Here is a 16,689-nt window from a genome sequence, read left to right on the forward strand (position 1 = left end):
AGTTGGCCTTGAAGAGGTAGCCGAAGACATTGCAAGCACAGCCTGTGGTTTGGACAAGGCTGAAAGCTCCAAAGGTCAAAAGAAAGCCACCCGCTCAAGAGCTTGCAAAAAATTGTGTTAAGACTTATTGCTCCCTACCCGGTTGTGCCCTTCACTTTATATGCTAGACCATTTTGAAACCCAAATGCGTATTGTAACTGACATGCATTTTGTTTTCCAATGAAAATGTATTTTTGTGCAATATAAATCTGAGCAGCAGTTCATTGTAATAGTTCACTATAATTTTTGCGGTTTTTTTTTTTTTAAACTTATTCATTTCGTATCGCGGTTTCCCTGCAGAGGAAGAGAAACAGGCATTAATCGTCATGCCTGATGCAACTGTAGCCATGCAATGGCAGAAATTACGGAGATGGCAAGTCCACAAAGCCAAGCAGTTAAGGAGACAGAAAATTGAGATTGAAAAACGCCTTGAACGATATTCACAGCTTGCCCGTAGTATTATTTAGCACCTAAATTCTGTGCATCCAAGTAGGCCGGTTATTTTTGCTGAATGATATCCTCTACCAGACCCAATATGGGTGCCTAAGCATTTATGTGATGAAAAAAGGGCTCTGGTGATGGACCTGACGGTCTTTTGGTGGCAGTGGTAGAGCCTCGCTTTGGTGAAAAGCCCCCATCATATGCAGATGAAATGCTTAAATATGATGTTCTTGATAAGCAGGTGTTCTGTCGCAAGGACAACCATTTTTTTTTGGACTGGTGCTTGCAATTCTTTAATGTGTTTATATGGAGCACAAACCTCCATAGTAAAGTCATGAGTATTTGCCGTAATGTTTGTAAAGAGCAGGTGCCAAAGATTACTGGGTTTTTTGCTCAAGCGCACTGTACAAAGCAATCCTAGCAGATCCAAAGAAAACTTGTGTTTATGAAAGACTTATCCTTGTTCTAGAAACACACTCCGAGGTACAATGCCCATAACACACTATAATCGATAATAGCTTCTACAAAGTGTTTCAGAACCCACCACAAACTTGGCTTGTTACTCCCAGTCTAGAGCACCAAAGTGCTGAGTAGAGGGAAAAGTTCCCTATAGAAACTTTGAAGTCCTGGCTTTTTCTTTGGCTGCAAACGGATGATCGGGAAGCATATGTTGCTGATAATGTGTTTGAGACAGGCTCAGATGAGTTTTCTGATGCAGTCATCAAACGTTTGCTTGACATTCAAAAGATGGATATAGAGGCTAAAAGACTGGAAGAAATTCATTGCAAACAGCGGGAAGCTGACCTAGAAGCAGAAAGAGAGAAAGAAAAGTTGGAGAGGGAAAGAAGAGAAAGGGAGCAGCATAGTGCCAACCTAGAAGCAGAGGAGGAAGCAACGAGAAAGGAGGAAGCAAAGAGAAAGAAGGAAGCAGAGAGAAAAGAAAAGAGGCAGCAAGAAGAAGACAAACAACGAAAAGGATAGCCCGGTCACTACAAGCGCCCTCCGAGGAGGCCTTAAGGGTTTTGGGGGCAGTGACTGTCATTGTAAAATTGAACCCTATGTAAATAATTTGATGCTGGCAATTAATGTAAACAGTTTGATAGTTAGCACGCTGAGCATGCTGACACAAAACCAACTTTATAGTAAAACTGCATACCCTTACAACAAAGTGGTATATAGAAAATCCAGTGGATACAACTTAAAAACTGAAGGGCATGCAATTACAGATTGCTTCATAGCTTTCTGGAGTGATTGTGTACACTTTCCTTCTCCTTGGGACATGCTCCATGGGTATTTTGATACATCGCACCAGATGTGAAAGTATGTGGACGACAGGCTGCTTGTGGTCTAGCTTGAAGGTGTATACATCCAATTGCTTGTAATACAGTCCTTGCACAACATATGAACCCCTGTCAATTACATTGCTCCATTCATCAATGTACCCCTTCTCCACCTTCTCCTTTTCTGTAACACACTTGACCAGATAGAAATCCACATCTTCGGCATTGGTTAAAGCATCTGGATTTACAGCAAATGTGTCTCCAGAACATAGAGTGCTACTCAACACATCATGATGACCTTCGTATGTGAAGTCATCATAGCCAACGACTTCCTCTGTCGAAACTTCATCTGTTTGCTCAAGTAATGGCTGCAGAATTTGATAACCCCAAGCCTCCACGTGAGCTTTATTGATGCAGCGATTCCACCTTCCATTCATGCATGCATCACAGAAGCATGCCAACTTTCTTGTTGCATGGGAAGTTGGATCCTGCGGGTTGTGACCACGAATAGCATGCAAAGAGCGAGTTTTTGCCACAGTGGCACAATTCCACTTAACTTCCCTGTTAACATCTCCCTCTTTAACCTCCCAGAACACACGAGCACATTCCCTTTCTTTTGAAAGATATGATGCAGATGCTCCCTGCGATAGGTTGGCCTGGCAATAAGCAACCACATCTGTTGCACACTGTAATATAGCTCCATTAGGTTTTAGTTTTTCATGGGTCAAGGTTATTTTCACAATGCTCCTGCACCATCATACTCACCCTTGCCATGCCCTGATCCAACGACGAACCAGCTCATCCCAATCCCTGTGAGTCCACCATATCTTGCAACAAAATAGAAAGGCCTGGCTCCCTTGAATTGCGAGGCCGCACCATCTGACCACACCCAATGTTGTTTACAAGTGACACCCTCTTGTTGTAACCAGTCACGGTGTAGCATGAAGCAATGTTGCACAAACAGTCTGTCATGCACCCTATCATTTGATATGAAGAAGTGGATTGTTTTGACTACCTCCCCTGCCTTGCGGTAGTACGTTATGTGTACAAAAATAGTTACTTGATTAGAGTGCCAATGCATTGGCTGAATCTCATTTTGCTCCTTGAAGGCGTAATTTTCAGCAAAGTCAACAACTAAGACAATGACATCATCCGGAAAGCGAAGTATAAAATCCTTAAATTGTTGTCCTTGCCATCGTGCCACATAGTTATGAGTGATGAAGAGCTTCAACTTGGTCTGCAACAGTCGAAGAAACTCCCAGCACTGCATTTCTTTATGCATAAGATCTTTTCTTTTCTTACTGTTTCCATGCCAGTCTTTTGCTTCTACATACGCAAATAATTTCATATTAATACTCTTACCTGGCTTTGCTGTTTCTAAGCAACATAATTCTAACTTCTTTACTCCACATATCTTATAGTCTCCCATCAGGCATTCCCTTCTATGGAAAACTGCATCTGCTGGCTTTGGACAGAGAACGGACTCCCACATCTGTGTGACACCTTTGAACGTGTAATGTGAAGCCAGGCAGCCGCTGCTAATGTTCTTACCTGTAGCACAGATATTGCATACACAGTTGCAACATGTATCATGCAGCCCAAAAGCACGAGAGCGCATGTGGTTCAATGTGTCTTTCAAAAAGGTCATCTGCACATGGTATTCGCAACAGCATGTGTACCTATCCTTCAGCCTCCTACAAAAGAATGGCTTTAACATCTCAAACATCCTCATGCCAATCTTGCAATCCGGATGTTTTTGTTTGAATCTTTGAAAGAGCTCAACCTGCAATATCCATATTTGGTCAGTATGTTTACTAGGAGAAATAATCCAAACAGGACTATACGCACTGCTACTTAATACATCCACCATAGAAACAAATTGGTGTGTTAAACAACACATTTGAATGGTCCTAACATGCATGTAACTGGGTATAACATTGTATACTAAGCATGCTAGTTAGCATGTTGAGTATGCTAACTAGCATGCCGAGTATGCTAACTAGCATAGCTGAGTATGCTAACTAGAATACTAGCTGTGCTAGCAAGCACAATCAATGTGTAGTGTAGCATATGAGGCATACTCATCAGCATGCTAGTTAGCATGCTGAGTTAGCATACTAGCTGTGCTAACTAGCATACTCATCAGCATATTAGTTAGCATACTCATCAGCATGCTAGTTAGCATGCTGAGTATGCTAACTAGCATACTAGCTGTGCTAACAAGCACAATCAGTGTGTAGTTTAGCATACGAGGCATACTCATCATCATGCTGAGTATACTCATCAGCATGCTAGTTAGCATGCTGAGTATGCTAACTAGCATGCTGAGTTAGCATACTAGCTGTGCTAACTAGCATACTCATCAGCATACTAGTTAGCATACTAGCTGTGCCAACTAGCATACTCATCAGCATGCTGAGTATGCTAACTAGCATGCTGAGTATGCTAACTATAATACTGGCTGTGCTAACAAGCACAATCAGTGTGTAGTTTAGCATACGCGGCATACTCATCAGCATGCCAGTTAGCATGTTGAGTATACTCATTAGCATGCTAGTTAGCATGCTGAGTATGCTAACTAGCATGTTGAGTTAGAATACTAGCTGTGCTAACTAGCATACTAGCTGTGCTAACTAGCATATTAGCTGTGATAACTAGCATACTCATCAGCATACTAGTTATCATACTAGCTATGCTAACTAGCATACTCATCAGCATGCTAGTTAGCATGCTGAGTATGCTCGTTAGCATAGCTGAATATGCTAACTAGCATACTAGCTGTGCTAACAAGCATAATCAGTGTGTAATTTAGCATATGAGTCATTTTTAACCACATGAATGTGTGCTAAGAAGAATAGAAGGTATGCTAACTAGCATACATATTGTGTCAACCAACACACTTATTATGTTGAACAGCATAGCCAGCACACTACGAATGCTAACTAGCATAAATCAGCTTACCCGTTATGCTACTTAGCATTCTTAGCTGTGCTAACTAGCATACTCATGAGCATGCTAGTTAGCATTCTGAGTATGCTAGTTAGCATAGTTGAATATGCTAACTAGCATACTAGCATAAACCAACTTACCTGTTATGCTACTTAGCATTCTTATCTGTGCTAACTAGCATACTTAGCATGCTAGTTAGCTAGCTGAGTATGCTTACTAACATGCTATATTGCTAGTTAGCACAGTTGAGTATGCTAACTAGCATACTAGCTGTGCTAGCAAGCAAAATCAGTGTGTAGTTTAACATATGAGTCATGGTTAACCACACAAAGTGTGCTAAGAAGAATAGAAGGTATGCTAACTAGCATACATATTGTGTTAACCAGCACACTTGTTATGTTGAATAGCATAGCCAGCACACTAGCATAAAAGGTGTTAAAGTAGCAAACATATTGTGCTAACCAGCGTAGTCCTCAAGATCACTAGGCATGCTAACAAGCAGAAGATTTATGCTGAACACCATACCCACCATACAGGAATGCTAACTAGCATATACCATAAACCAGCTTACCCATTATGCTAGTTAGCATACTATCAAAGGTAGCTAGCATACTCATTGTGTCAAAGAACATTTTGAGCATGCTAGTTAGCATAATAGGTATGCTAACTAGCATAAAGGGTATTATAATAGCTTACATATTGTGCTAGGCAGCATACTTATCATGCTAAACAACATACCCAGCATACTAGGAGTGACACTATGCTAACTAGCATAGTGTCACTCCTAGTATACTAGGAGTGACACTATGCTAACTAGCACACATGCTAGGTGGCATACATAGCATAACATATTGTGATAACTAGCATGCTCTGTATGCTAGGTAGATTACTAGCATGCTAGAATGCATAAGTTATGGCGCAAGTATGTCATTGATCACTTGAGACTCATCGAGGAGGTGCACGGGGTGTTTTATGTAGCTTTTCCTTCCCACTCTCTCTCGACAAACATCCCTCTTGTTGGGTGAAACACGAGTCTCCTCTGTCCAAAATGTGTAGACCAATTCCTTAATTTCATTTGTGATAAAGCTATGACGGTGTTGCTTGTGACATCCAGCCAATGAAAACAGTCGAGCATTGACACCAGACTTCACCTGCCGTGATTTTGCTTTGAACAAGCTGCAACGGTCAACTTTTAGGACCCTGGAGAATTTGGCAATAGGCATGTTTTCCTTTGAATCTATCATCATCTGCAATGTTGCATTCTTCAAAAACAGCTCCTCGTTAGAAGCTGGCTGCTTGGCGATAGCTAGTGTGTTGTGGACATTGGAGACAATTATAATCTACACAACAACCTCCTCCTCTAAAGACTGATCACGGATTGCCCGAACAAGCGGATGTTGAGCAACAAGATTCCGGATTTCACACTTTGCTTCTTTGTTGAGACCTTCAGTCGTGCTCTTGAAAGCTTTCACAATCTGGAAGGAGATTTTCCTTTTCTCCTCATCGTCAACGGCATGATGTCCTCGTTTAGTTGTCATCTGTCGGTGCTCCCACTGTTTACACTTTCTTTCTATCTCATATTTCCTGATAATAGAAAGAGATGGATGCTGGTAGTTGTGATTCATTTTCTGTAATGGCTCCCTTCTACCTCCATTTCTAGTGGCAATAATTTTGTCTACTGGTTTTCCATATCTGCAAGTCGCTAAGCAAGAAGCAATGCGAGAGAGAGACAACTCAACTTCGAGGCAAGAAGCAATGCGAGAGAGAGAGAGAGAGAGAGAGAGAGAGAGAGAGAGAGATAGATAGATAGATAGATAGATAGTTCTATTATCGTCCTGGAAGGTCAAATATGACCTATGGGACCAAATGAACATGTCACGTGGTGTGAGTGGAGTTCATAAGTGACTCTCGATGCTCAAAAATGGCTGAAATGAGCGTCGCAATAGAGAGTCCACATCGTGGTTGGGAGAGGAAGGTATGTAGGGAGAGCTCATGGCTGAATATATGGGGAAAAGAGGACCTAATGTGGTCAAAAGCTGAGCACTCAAGTAGTGTGTGGTACTCACTCTCTCGCACTTGATGAGGGCATAAGGTGCAAAGTCGATGACACTCCTCGCCAGTGCCCCAACGTCCTGTCTCGCAGCGTAGAGAATGGGAGCTAAGACGAATGGAGGCAATGGTGCGGATCGCACTCAACGGGATGGGCTCAAGGATGTAGGAATGGGTTCGGTTACCTCGTTCCGAGAAGAAGAGAGATTTGTAGTTTGGGGCAACGTGTGTGGTGTAATGGCTGAAGCGAGAACCTCCAGATTTCTCCCAAGCCATGATACATTGGCGTTGTAAGAAGGCCTCATTAACTTGGGAGTCGATCGACGCATCCTTGACCAAGTGACATGCATCCCATCTTCCAAACCATTTCTTGATATCAAGCATCCACCCCGAACTTAGTATTTTGCTCTTGCATGTCTTTTGAACCTTTTGACTTGCTTCATATGCGATTCTAGGAAGTCGATGCAAAGGGCTACATTGTGTCTTACGCATGTACTCCACAACCCTTTCCATGCCCAAGACCTCAATGGGAAGCGATCCGGACTCAAGAAGTAAGAGCATGTAGGGTGTTTGTGTCTTGACTTGGAGAAAGTTGGTGAGAAAACGCTTTTGGACATTCTCAAACTCTTTCCAAGTAGACTTCCCGATGCTTCCACCCCACACCTCCACTCCATAAAGAAGCACCGGTGTCACCAATGTGTCAAAGAGGTACTTTTTGAGAGCCCAACACTTGATCTCTCCTGCATTGCACATGTTCTCAAATGCATAATAAGCCCTCTTTCCGGCTTCCAAGCGACGCATTGCACAATCCTTCCATTTATGATTGGATGGAACCTCAAGGCCAAGGTACTTGAAGTGATCTACCACTTCAAGTTTCTCATTGTTGTATACAATGCATGGATTTTCGTCATTGAGGGTCTTTACAAGCATAACCTTGGTTTTGGATCCATTCACGATCAGCCCGCTATGTAGGCAAAAGCGTTCCAAGACACTCATAAGCTTTTGTGCATCTTCTAAGGTATGTGCCAAGAGCACTACATCATCGGCATAAAGCAAAAGCATGATCACCGCATTTCCAATCTTAACCTCTTCTATGCCTTCTTGCTGCATAAAATTAAGAACCATGTATTCCAATTCATCAATGAGTAGCCCAAAGAGGGTTGGGGAAAGTGGGCATCCTTGTTTGACACCAATAGTGCTTGCAAAAAATTCTGAAATTCCATCTCCCATACGTAATCGACATATCACTTTTTGGTAGATGCGAAAGACTGCATGCATAAATTCTCTCGGCACTTGAAGGCTTTGCATACGTCTCCAAAGATTTCCTCGCGGTACCATGTCAAAAGCTTTCTTGAAATCCACAAAGCAACAATACAACTTTTTTCCTTTCAATCGAGACGCTTCCATAAGAACTCGAAGAGTGACAAGGTGATCAATAGTGCTATGATGCTTTCGAAAACCTGCTTGGCCAAGCGCACGTTTGCCATTCTTTTCAGCCCATTCACTTATCTTCATCTCCATGATACATCCAAATAACTTTGCCATCAAAGAACCAACCATTATAGTGCGATAGTTGTTCACATTGTTTACATCTCCTCCTTTGTGCAAAGGTTTGATCCAATTTGCACTCCAATCATGAGGCATGCCATACTGAAGTGCAAGGTTAAACATATCGCATATCCAATATCGTGTTTTCTTGCTTGTCCATTTAATCATTTCAGCCTTGACACCTTGAAGGTCACCTGCCTTGCGAGTAGCAAGTTTCTCAAGCGCGCGGCATACATCTTCAATGGTAAAGAAGGGAGACATAAATGGAAGGGAGCTACAACCCTCCATCTTATCAACATTGGGTTGCTCATAGAGGTTCTTACAATGCATATACATATCCTCAAGAGTCAAGTCACCAAAGCTCTCAACACGCTTGCCTTTTAGATTTTGCCAAAACTTGCCACATGCATGTGCTTTCTCTTGTGCTAAAAGAAGTTGTTTTTCGACTTCCCACCTTCTCCTCTTCTTTTGAACAAGTGCTTTGTATGTGTGTGAACATTCCAAGTAAACTTCCTTGTCTTTGATTGCATCCAATCTTAGCAAGTGTTTTCGGGCTTGACTACATTCCATGTCAAACCATTTCTTCTTGGTGCTACCCTTCTTAGACCTTTTGCAAGACATGTGTTTCACCGAAAAGCATTCCTTCGCACAAGAGAAAATTACTTCTTTGAAAACTTTCCACTTGCATTCTAATGTTGGGCTCCCTTGATGCTCTATCATGCTTAACATTTGGTCCACCATATCAGCATATATAAGTGCTCGTTTGAAGTCTAGACGTAGGTACAAATGATTCACATCATGATTGGAGGCTACATGCTCGGGCCGTTTACCACACTTGAGGTCAATACATAACATCCTATGATCCGATTCCGGATTCCATTCACCAAGTGTAAAGCTTTGTATGCATTCTAGAGTGGCTTCTGAGAACAACATATAGTCAATCACGCTAGCACCATTGTGCTTTCTACATGTAAAGTCATTGGTGCCTTGCCATAGAGATACACCATTTGCAATGAGCATTCCGGTACTATTGCACATATGTAGAAGTGACTTTCCATAGTGATCCACTTCTTTTGCATCATTAGAACTTCGATGATACATGTATGAGTCATCCACTCTTCTTGAGAGAGAGAGAGAGAGAGAGAGAGAGAGAGAGAGGGAGGGAGGGAGGGAGTAGGAACAGGGAAAACTGTAAACTGGTCTGAGAGTGAGACAGAGAGGGAGTCTACGCCGCAGAGAGAGAGAGAGAGAGAGAGAGAGAGAGAGAGAGAGAGAGAGCGAGAGAGAGAGAGAGAGAGAGAGAGAGAGAGAGAGAGAGAGAGAGAGAGAGAGAGAGAGAGAGAGAGAGAGAGAGAGAGAGAGAGAGATAGATAGATAGATTCAATTATCGTCCACGGAGGTCAGATATGACCCATGGGACCAAAAACAAACATTACAACGGTGACGTTTGTAGTAGATCACACTGAATACATATCAGTTAAGGACTGAGGGTCCATTGGAAAGATGAAAAATGAAAAGGACAAAAACCTAAGAGGGATCAGCTGTGGGGAGAGCTGATTTGGGTTTTCGAAACTCCTGGATGATGGCTTTACCACCTCGGTAGACTGCCCATTTGCCTTGTTTGCGGGCTTCATGTACCTTCTTGAGCTCTTCACTTTTGCGTTTGAGTTGTAGCGGGGTGAGTTCTTCTGTGATCCAAAACTTGGTGTCCTTGAGAAGACGTGATTGTTGGAGAAGCTTGAGCCGACATTCCCTACTTTCGAATTCAAGGATGGCATGTCCACTTGGTATAGGTAGGTCAGGGCCTCTCCAAGTGATACGACTTATTGCATTGTGGTCGACCTTGATCGGCTTGAGAGTTTCGTTGAGTAAGTTGATAAGTTCCGAGAAGTCGAGCTCGGTTGTTTCCCATGCTTGAGGTAGCCCACCGATGCGGATCTTGAGGGTATTTTCTGCTTGGAGTCATTGTTCTCGAAGCTCTACTGTCACACATGTCTTCACCTTCGCAAGGGTTGCCGAGTGGGTTTCGATGGCCTTGGCTTCGACTTCTTTCACTTTATTAGTGGCGAGATCGACCATGGAATCAAATCGCGCCTCAAGCTTGCAAAGGCGAGCTTTGAGGTCGCTATTTTCTTCCATGACGCGATCGAGATCTGCTTGAAGGCGTTCGATTCGGTCAAATTTGCTTGGCGCTGCTAGGACAGCAGCAAAGCTTGGTTGTGTTTTCGCAAAGCTCTTCGGAGTGTTGGTTTTGGTCGTCATTCTTCCAATGCTAATCTTCTTGTTATTGAGTGCACCCACCAAACTGAAGTTTTGTGGCAGTCCCTGCTTAGTTTAGGCTCGCAGGTCGAAGCAGGTTGGGAGGGCAAGAGAGAGAGAGAGAGAGAGGGCAGGAGAGAGAGAGAGAGAGAGAGAGAGAGAGAGAGAGAGAGAGAGAGAGAGAGAGAGAGAGAGAGAGAGAGAGAGAGAGAGAGACCCGCAGGTCGAAGCAGGTTGGGAGGGAAGGAGAGCTCCAGGTCGGGGAGCTGCAGGTTGGGAGAGCAGGAGAGCAGATTGAAACTCTGAGCTCCGAGCAGGTCGTAGCTGCTCTAGGTCAAAAGAGCGAGGGCACTACAGTTCTGAGACTCTGAGAAGGCTTTGATTCTGTTGCAGGCGAGCTTGGAGGCTTAACGCCCCTCCACAGGCCGCCCTTGATCCTGGGAGGGACACAGGTTGTGCGGGTCTTAGGGCTTCGCTGAGAGAGAGAGAGAGAGAGAGAGAGAGAGAGAGAGAGAGAGAGAGAGAGAGAGAGAGAGAGAGAGAGAGAGAGAGAGAGAGAGAGAGAGAGAGAGAGAGAGAGAGAGAGAGAGAGATAGATAGATAGATAGTTCTATTATCGTCCTGGGAGGTCAAATATGACCTATGGGACCAAATGAACATGTCACGTGGTGTGAGTGGAGTTCATAAGTGACTCTCGATGCTCAAAAATGGCTGAAATGAGCGTCGCAATAGAGAGTCCACATCGTGGTTGGGAGAGGAAGGTATGTAGGGAGAGCTCATGGCTGAATATATGGGGAAAAGAGGACCTAATGTGGTCAAAAGCTGAGCACTCAAGTAGTGTGTGGTACTCACTCTCTCGCACTTGACGAGGGCATAAGGTGCAAAGTCGATGACACTCCTCGCCAGTGCCCCAACGTCCTGTCTCGCAGCGTAGAGAATGGGAGCTAAGACGAATGGAGGCAATGGTGCGGATCGCACTCAACGGGATGGGCTCAAGGATGTAGGAATGGGTTCGGTTACCTCGTTCCGAGAAGAAGAGAGATTTGTAGTTTGGGGCAACGTGTGTGGTGTAATGGCTGAAGCGAGAACCTCCGGATTTCTCCCAAGCCATGATACATTGGCGTTGTAAGAAGGCCTCATTAACTTGGGAGTCGATCGACGCATCCTTGACCAAGTGACATGCATCCCATCTTCCAAACCATTTCTTGATATCAAGCATCCACCCCGAACTTAGTATTTTGCTCTTGCATGTCTTTTGAACCTTTTGACTTGCTTCATATGCGATTCTAGGAAGTCGATGCAAAGGGCTACGTTGTGTCTTACGCATGTACTCCACAACCCTTTCCATGCCCAAGACCTCAATGGGAAGCGATCCGGACTCAAGAAGTAAGAGCATGTAGGGTGTTTGTGTCTTGACTTGGAGAAAGTTGGTGAGAAAACGCTTTTGGACATTCTCAAACTCTTTCCAAGTAGACTTCCCGATGCTTCCACCCCACACCTCCACTCCATAAAGAAGCACCGGTGTCACCAATGTGTCAAAGAGGTACTTTTTGAGAGCCCAACACTTGATCTCTCCTGCATTGCACATGTTCTCAAATGCATAATAAGCCCTCTTTCCGGCTTCCAAGCGACGCATTGCACAATCCTTCCATTTATGATTGGATGGAACCTCAAGGCCAAGGTACTTGAAGTGATCTACCACTTCAAGTTTCTCATTGTTGTATACAATGCATGGATTTTCGTCATTGAGGGTCTTTACAAGCATAACCTTGGTTTTGGATCCATTCACGATCAGCCCGCTATGTAGGCAAAAGCGTTCCAAGACACTCATAAGCTTTTGTGCATCTTCTAAGGTATGTGCCAAGAGCACTACATCATCGGCATAAAGCAAAAGCATGATCACCGCATTTCCAATCTTAACCTCTTCTATGCCTTCTTGCTGCATAAAATCAAGAACCATGTATTCCAATTCATCAATGAGTAGCCCAAAGAGGGTTGGGGAAAGTGGGCATCCTTGTTTGACACCAATAGTGCTTGCAAAAAATTCTGAAATTCCATCTCCCATACGTAATCGACATATCACTTTTTGGTAGATGCGAAAGACTGCATGCATAAATTCTCTCGGCACTTGAAGGCTTTGCATACGTCTCCAAAGATTTCCTCGCGGTACCATGTCAAAAGCTTTCTTGAAATCCACAAAGCAACAATACAACTTTTTTCCTTTCAATCGAGACGCTTCCATAAGAACTCGAAGAGTGACAAGGTGATCAATAGTGCTATGATGCTTTCGAAAACCTGCTTGGCCAAGCGCACGTTTGCCATTCTTTTCAGCCCATTCACTTATCTTCATCTCCATGATACATCCAAATAACTTTGCCATCAAAGAACCAACCATTATAGTGCGATAGTTGTTCACATTGTTTACATCTCCTCCTTTGTGCAAAGGTTTGATCCAATTTGCACTCCAATCATGAGGCATGCCATACTGAAGTGCAAGGTTAAACATATCGCATATCCAATATCGTGTTTTCTTGCTTGTCCATTTAATCATTTCAGCCTTGACACCTTGAAGGTCACCTGCCTTGCGAGTAGCAAGTTTCTCAAGCGCGCGGCATACATCTTCAATGGTAAAGAAGGGAGACATAAATGGAAGGGAGCTACAACCCTCCATCTTATCAACATTGGGTTGCTCATAGAGGTTCTTACAATGCATATACATATCCTCAAGAGTCAAGTCACCAAAGCTCTCAACGCGCTTGCCTTTTAGATTTTGCCAAAACTTGCCACATGCATGTGCTTTCTCTTGTGCTAAAAGAAGTTGTTTTTCGACTTCCCACCTTCTCCTCTTCTTTTGAACAAGTGCTTTCACTTGCTCTTTGGTTTTGAATAGATGCTAACAAGCACCTCTTACTAGCATTATCTGGGACACCAAAAAGCATGACAAGTTAACATGCTTATACCCACAAGAGATAAAGAGAGGAATCTCGTCTCCACCTATGCCAACTAGCTCTCTTAAAGTCGATGCATGCCACAATATAGGTTGTAGCAGTATGCAGAAGCATATATCCCTGCTAGAATCATCATGCATATCCTACAAATATCCTTTAGTGATCTACAATGCACCATGCTAGAGTTAGTCATTGCTCGATTGACAACCCCAACTGCAAATTATGCTCCCAGTATGGTTGCTATGTTGGGTCTCAATACTAAGAGGTCACACATGAGAGCCCCAAAGGCTGATGACAAACACGTATCTTTGCCAGCATATCTGTGGCATTCACATCAATGCCATGTGCCATGACAGCTACCAAGCTATTTGTGGTAGGTATCTGAACACTCATTGTACATTATCACAAGAACTAGTCATGCATGAATGCATTACTCCTGATCTAGGGTAGTCATCTATCATAAAATCTAATATCTAACCAACCCAAATGGTTTTTCTCATATTAAATTGATCATTCAATGTGAGAGAATAAACGGGAACAAGGGTTAAGATATAGACATGTGCTTATAGCTCTATCTCAACATGGGGCCAATGGTAAAGGGGCACAAATGAGAGATGGTCTATCAAAGAGCAAGGCTAACCAATGGAGCATAAGACCTTAGGGTTAGCTTCATTAAAGAGCTCCAATAATGTGTGTAAAAGTCCTTTGACCTTAGGTAAGCTAGGGCTGAGCTTGAGGTGGGAACCCGGCCCAAGCTTAAGGTGCTTGAGGTGCTTGATGATTGAGGTGATTGAGATGCTTGAGGTGCTTGTCATGCTTGAGATGCTAGGGTTGTACTTGCGGTGAGAACCCAGCCCAAGCTTGAAGTGCTTAAGGGCCAAGCTTGTGTTGTGAACCGGGCCTAGGCTTGAGGTGTCAAAAGTCAAGATTCAATACCTACAAGGAGGGGGCGAGCCCTACATGAGGGGGGATGAGATCACACACACACACACACACACACACACACACACACAAGGCATGCCTTGTACAAAGAAAGCAAAGGGGACACTTGTCAAGTTCCTCCTCATGTTGCCCTCATGGTGTGCCTGAAGCCTATTGGTTGGCCACCCAATGGGTCCAATGATAATTTAGGATATGTAATTAAGTATCTTTGCATTTATCAAGTCCTCTCTCTCAAAGGGGAAAGGGGGACACTTTTCCCAGGGCTACCCTTGTTGCTTGTTATGCCTCCTGCTTGTGATTGGCTAGGCCTAGAGGGGTCCAATGAGCTTCAAGCATGAGCTACAAGGGGGGGTCAACCAAAGCAAGCTAGGGGATTGCTTAGGGGTTATACTCTCCCACACACACTCACAGACACTCTTATTATGCATTGTGAAAAGTGCAAGAGCTCCCTCTGTAAGTAGAGGTTGAGAGCCTACAACAACACTCTTGGCTATGGAGTGCAAATCCAACCAAGAGCGATGCTTCAATGCTTAAGCTTGCCATCTTCTCCATCTTCAATACTATGCTATTATGTATGCTAGCAAGAAGAGGGGAAATTCTGTTAGCTTGCATTCAAATATTGTGGACCTTTTGGAATCAAATCAATATCTCTCTTTTGTCCAAACCCTTGATCATATTTTTGGTTGGTTCTTTGAAACAACTTATAATTATTCCTCAAGATATCAATGGCACTTTTGATGTAATTTTTATGCGGATGTAATCAATCGTCATATTTTATGATATTCAAGCTTCTCTAGTCAGTCAATTCTTTTGAGATTCAAATCGTCTATGGTGTTTTACAAGTCTAGTTGTTATGATACGTGAAATATCTCATTACCAAGTGAAAGATGAGGCAATAAGCTATAGATATAAGAGAAATAAGGATGGAGAAAATAAATTGGGTACAGAAGCAAGGAGATATTACAAGATTAATTGAAAGATTAGTATGAAATCCTTAGCTGTCAAGAACATGGTATCAGCTAGATGATATTAATTGAGAAATGAGTTGATGCTCAAAACGGAAAAAGTTAAAGTCTACGTAAGAATGGTGATTTTTACAAAGCATATAGAGAGTGAAGTGAAGAAATGATCTTCAGACATCAAAAGAGAAAGACAATCCGGTCACACCAAAGGAAAAGTACCTAGTTGAGTAAGATCACATTCAGCAATTAAAGTAACCCCGAGTCATTAAGACTTGTTTATGATTAAGACTTTTGAGTCAGCGCTAAAAATGGAAGAGAAGTGTATTATTCAAGGTCCATACCAGCTGTCCTTTAATCTAAATACCCTAAAGTTACTGACCATCCTCAATCATAAGTTGACCAAAGATGGAGTCAGTCTACTCTCTAAAGCCTGTCCCGAGCTGAGGACAGCTCTTTCTTTTTGTTGGGGAGTTTGTAAGGTCCCTCCCTAAACCCTAGAGCCATTCAAAAAAATTTCGGCCTAGAAAATAATTTAGAAAAAGTAATACCGACAAAGAAGTTATATGGACAACGAGACTTTACTCCAGAATGAAAAGACACAGATATTTTGGATAAGAAGTTACGCCATCCCTATATTTTTCCAAAAAGATTAAGATTATTTTTATACTTCCTTGTGAAAATCCGCGTGGGAACTGATCTAAATCGAGAACTAGGAGAAAAAGGGACTAACTTAATTGAAATGTAAAGTTAAGAGATAAGAACTAAGAAGAAAATTGGGGTCCAATAGCATTTGAGAAGAGAACTAGGGTCCAATAGCATTTGAAAAGAGAATTTGGGGTTCAATAGGAATTGAGAGGAGAAATTGGGGTCCAATAGGAATTGAGAAGAGAATTACACACACCTTTTTCCTATATAAGCACCCCCTCTCCTTTGTATTTTTACACACACACATATTGCTAAGCTACTTGCATACTTGCCATGCTCAAGACTATGCTTAAGTAACTCAAGGTTTCCATTAAACCTTGCTTTTGCTCTCTTCCTCTCTTGAAGGCCAAAAACCCTTGAGGGTTTTGTGAAGAAGCTCCTCTCTCCTTCCTCTTCACCATAAATCCCTTCCTTCCTCCTTGAGCCTCACATCTCTTCAAAAAGGACTTCAACCCCACATCTCTCTTGTTTAGAGGAGGTAATCTTCATTTCTAGTAGGTTTAATTAAATGTGTTTTAATACTAGGAAGGTTTATGTGCATCATTTTAGGTTTCAAGCTTTAATGGA

At 42.8% G+C, this 16,689-nt stretch overlaps 1 pseudogene; it reads right to left on the bottom strand.

Annotated features, from left to right (window-relative positions):
- Nucleotides 1-9,833: 9,833 nt before the first annotated feature.
- Nucleotides 9,834-10,445, bottom strand: LOC147448364 (uncharacterized; annotated as a pseudogene).
- Nucleotides 10,446-16,689: the final 6,244 nt, after the last annotated feature.

Source organism: Adiantum capillus-veneris, chromosome 10, assembly GCF_014529385.1.
Source record: "Adiantum capillus-veneris isolate H3 chromosome 10, ASM1452938v2, whole genome shotgun sequence".
NCBI classification, from domain to species: Eukaryota; Viridiplantae; Streptophyta; class Polypodiopsida; order Polypodiales; family Pteridaceae; genus Adiantum; species Adiantum capillus-veneris.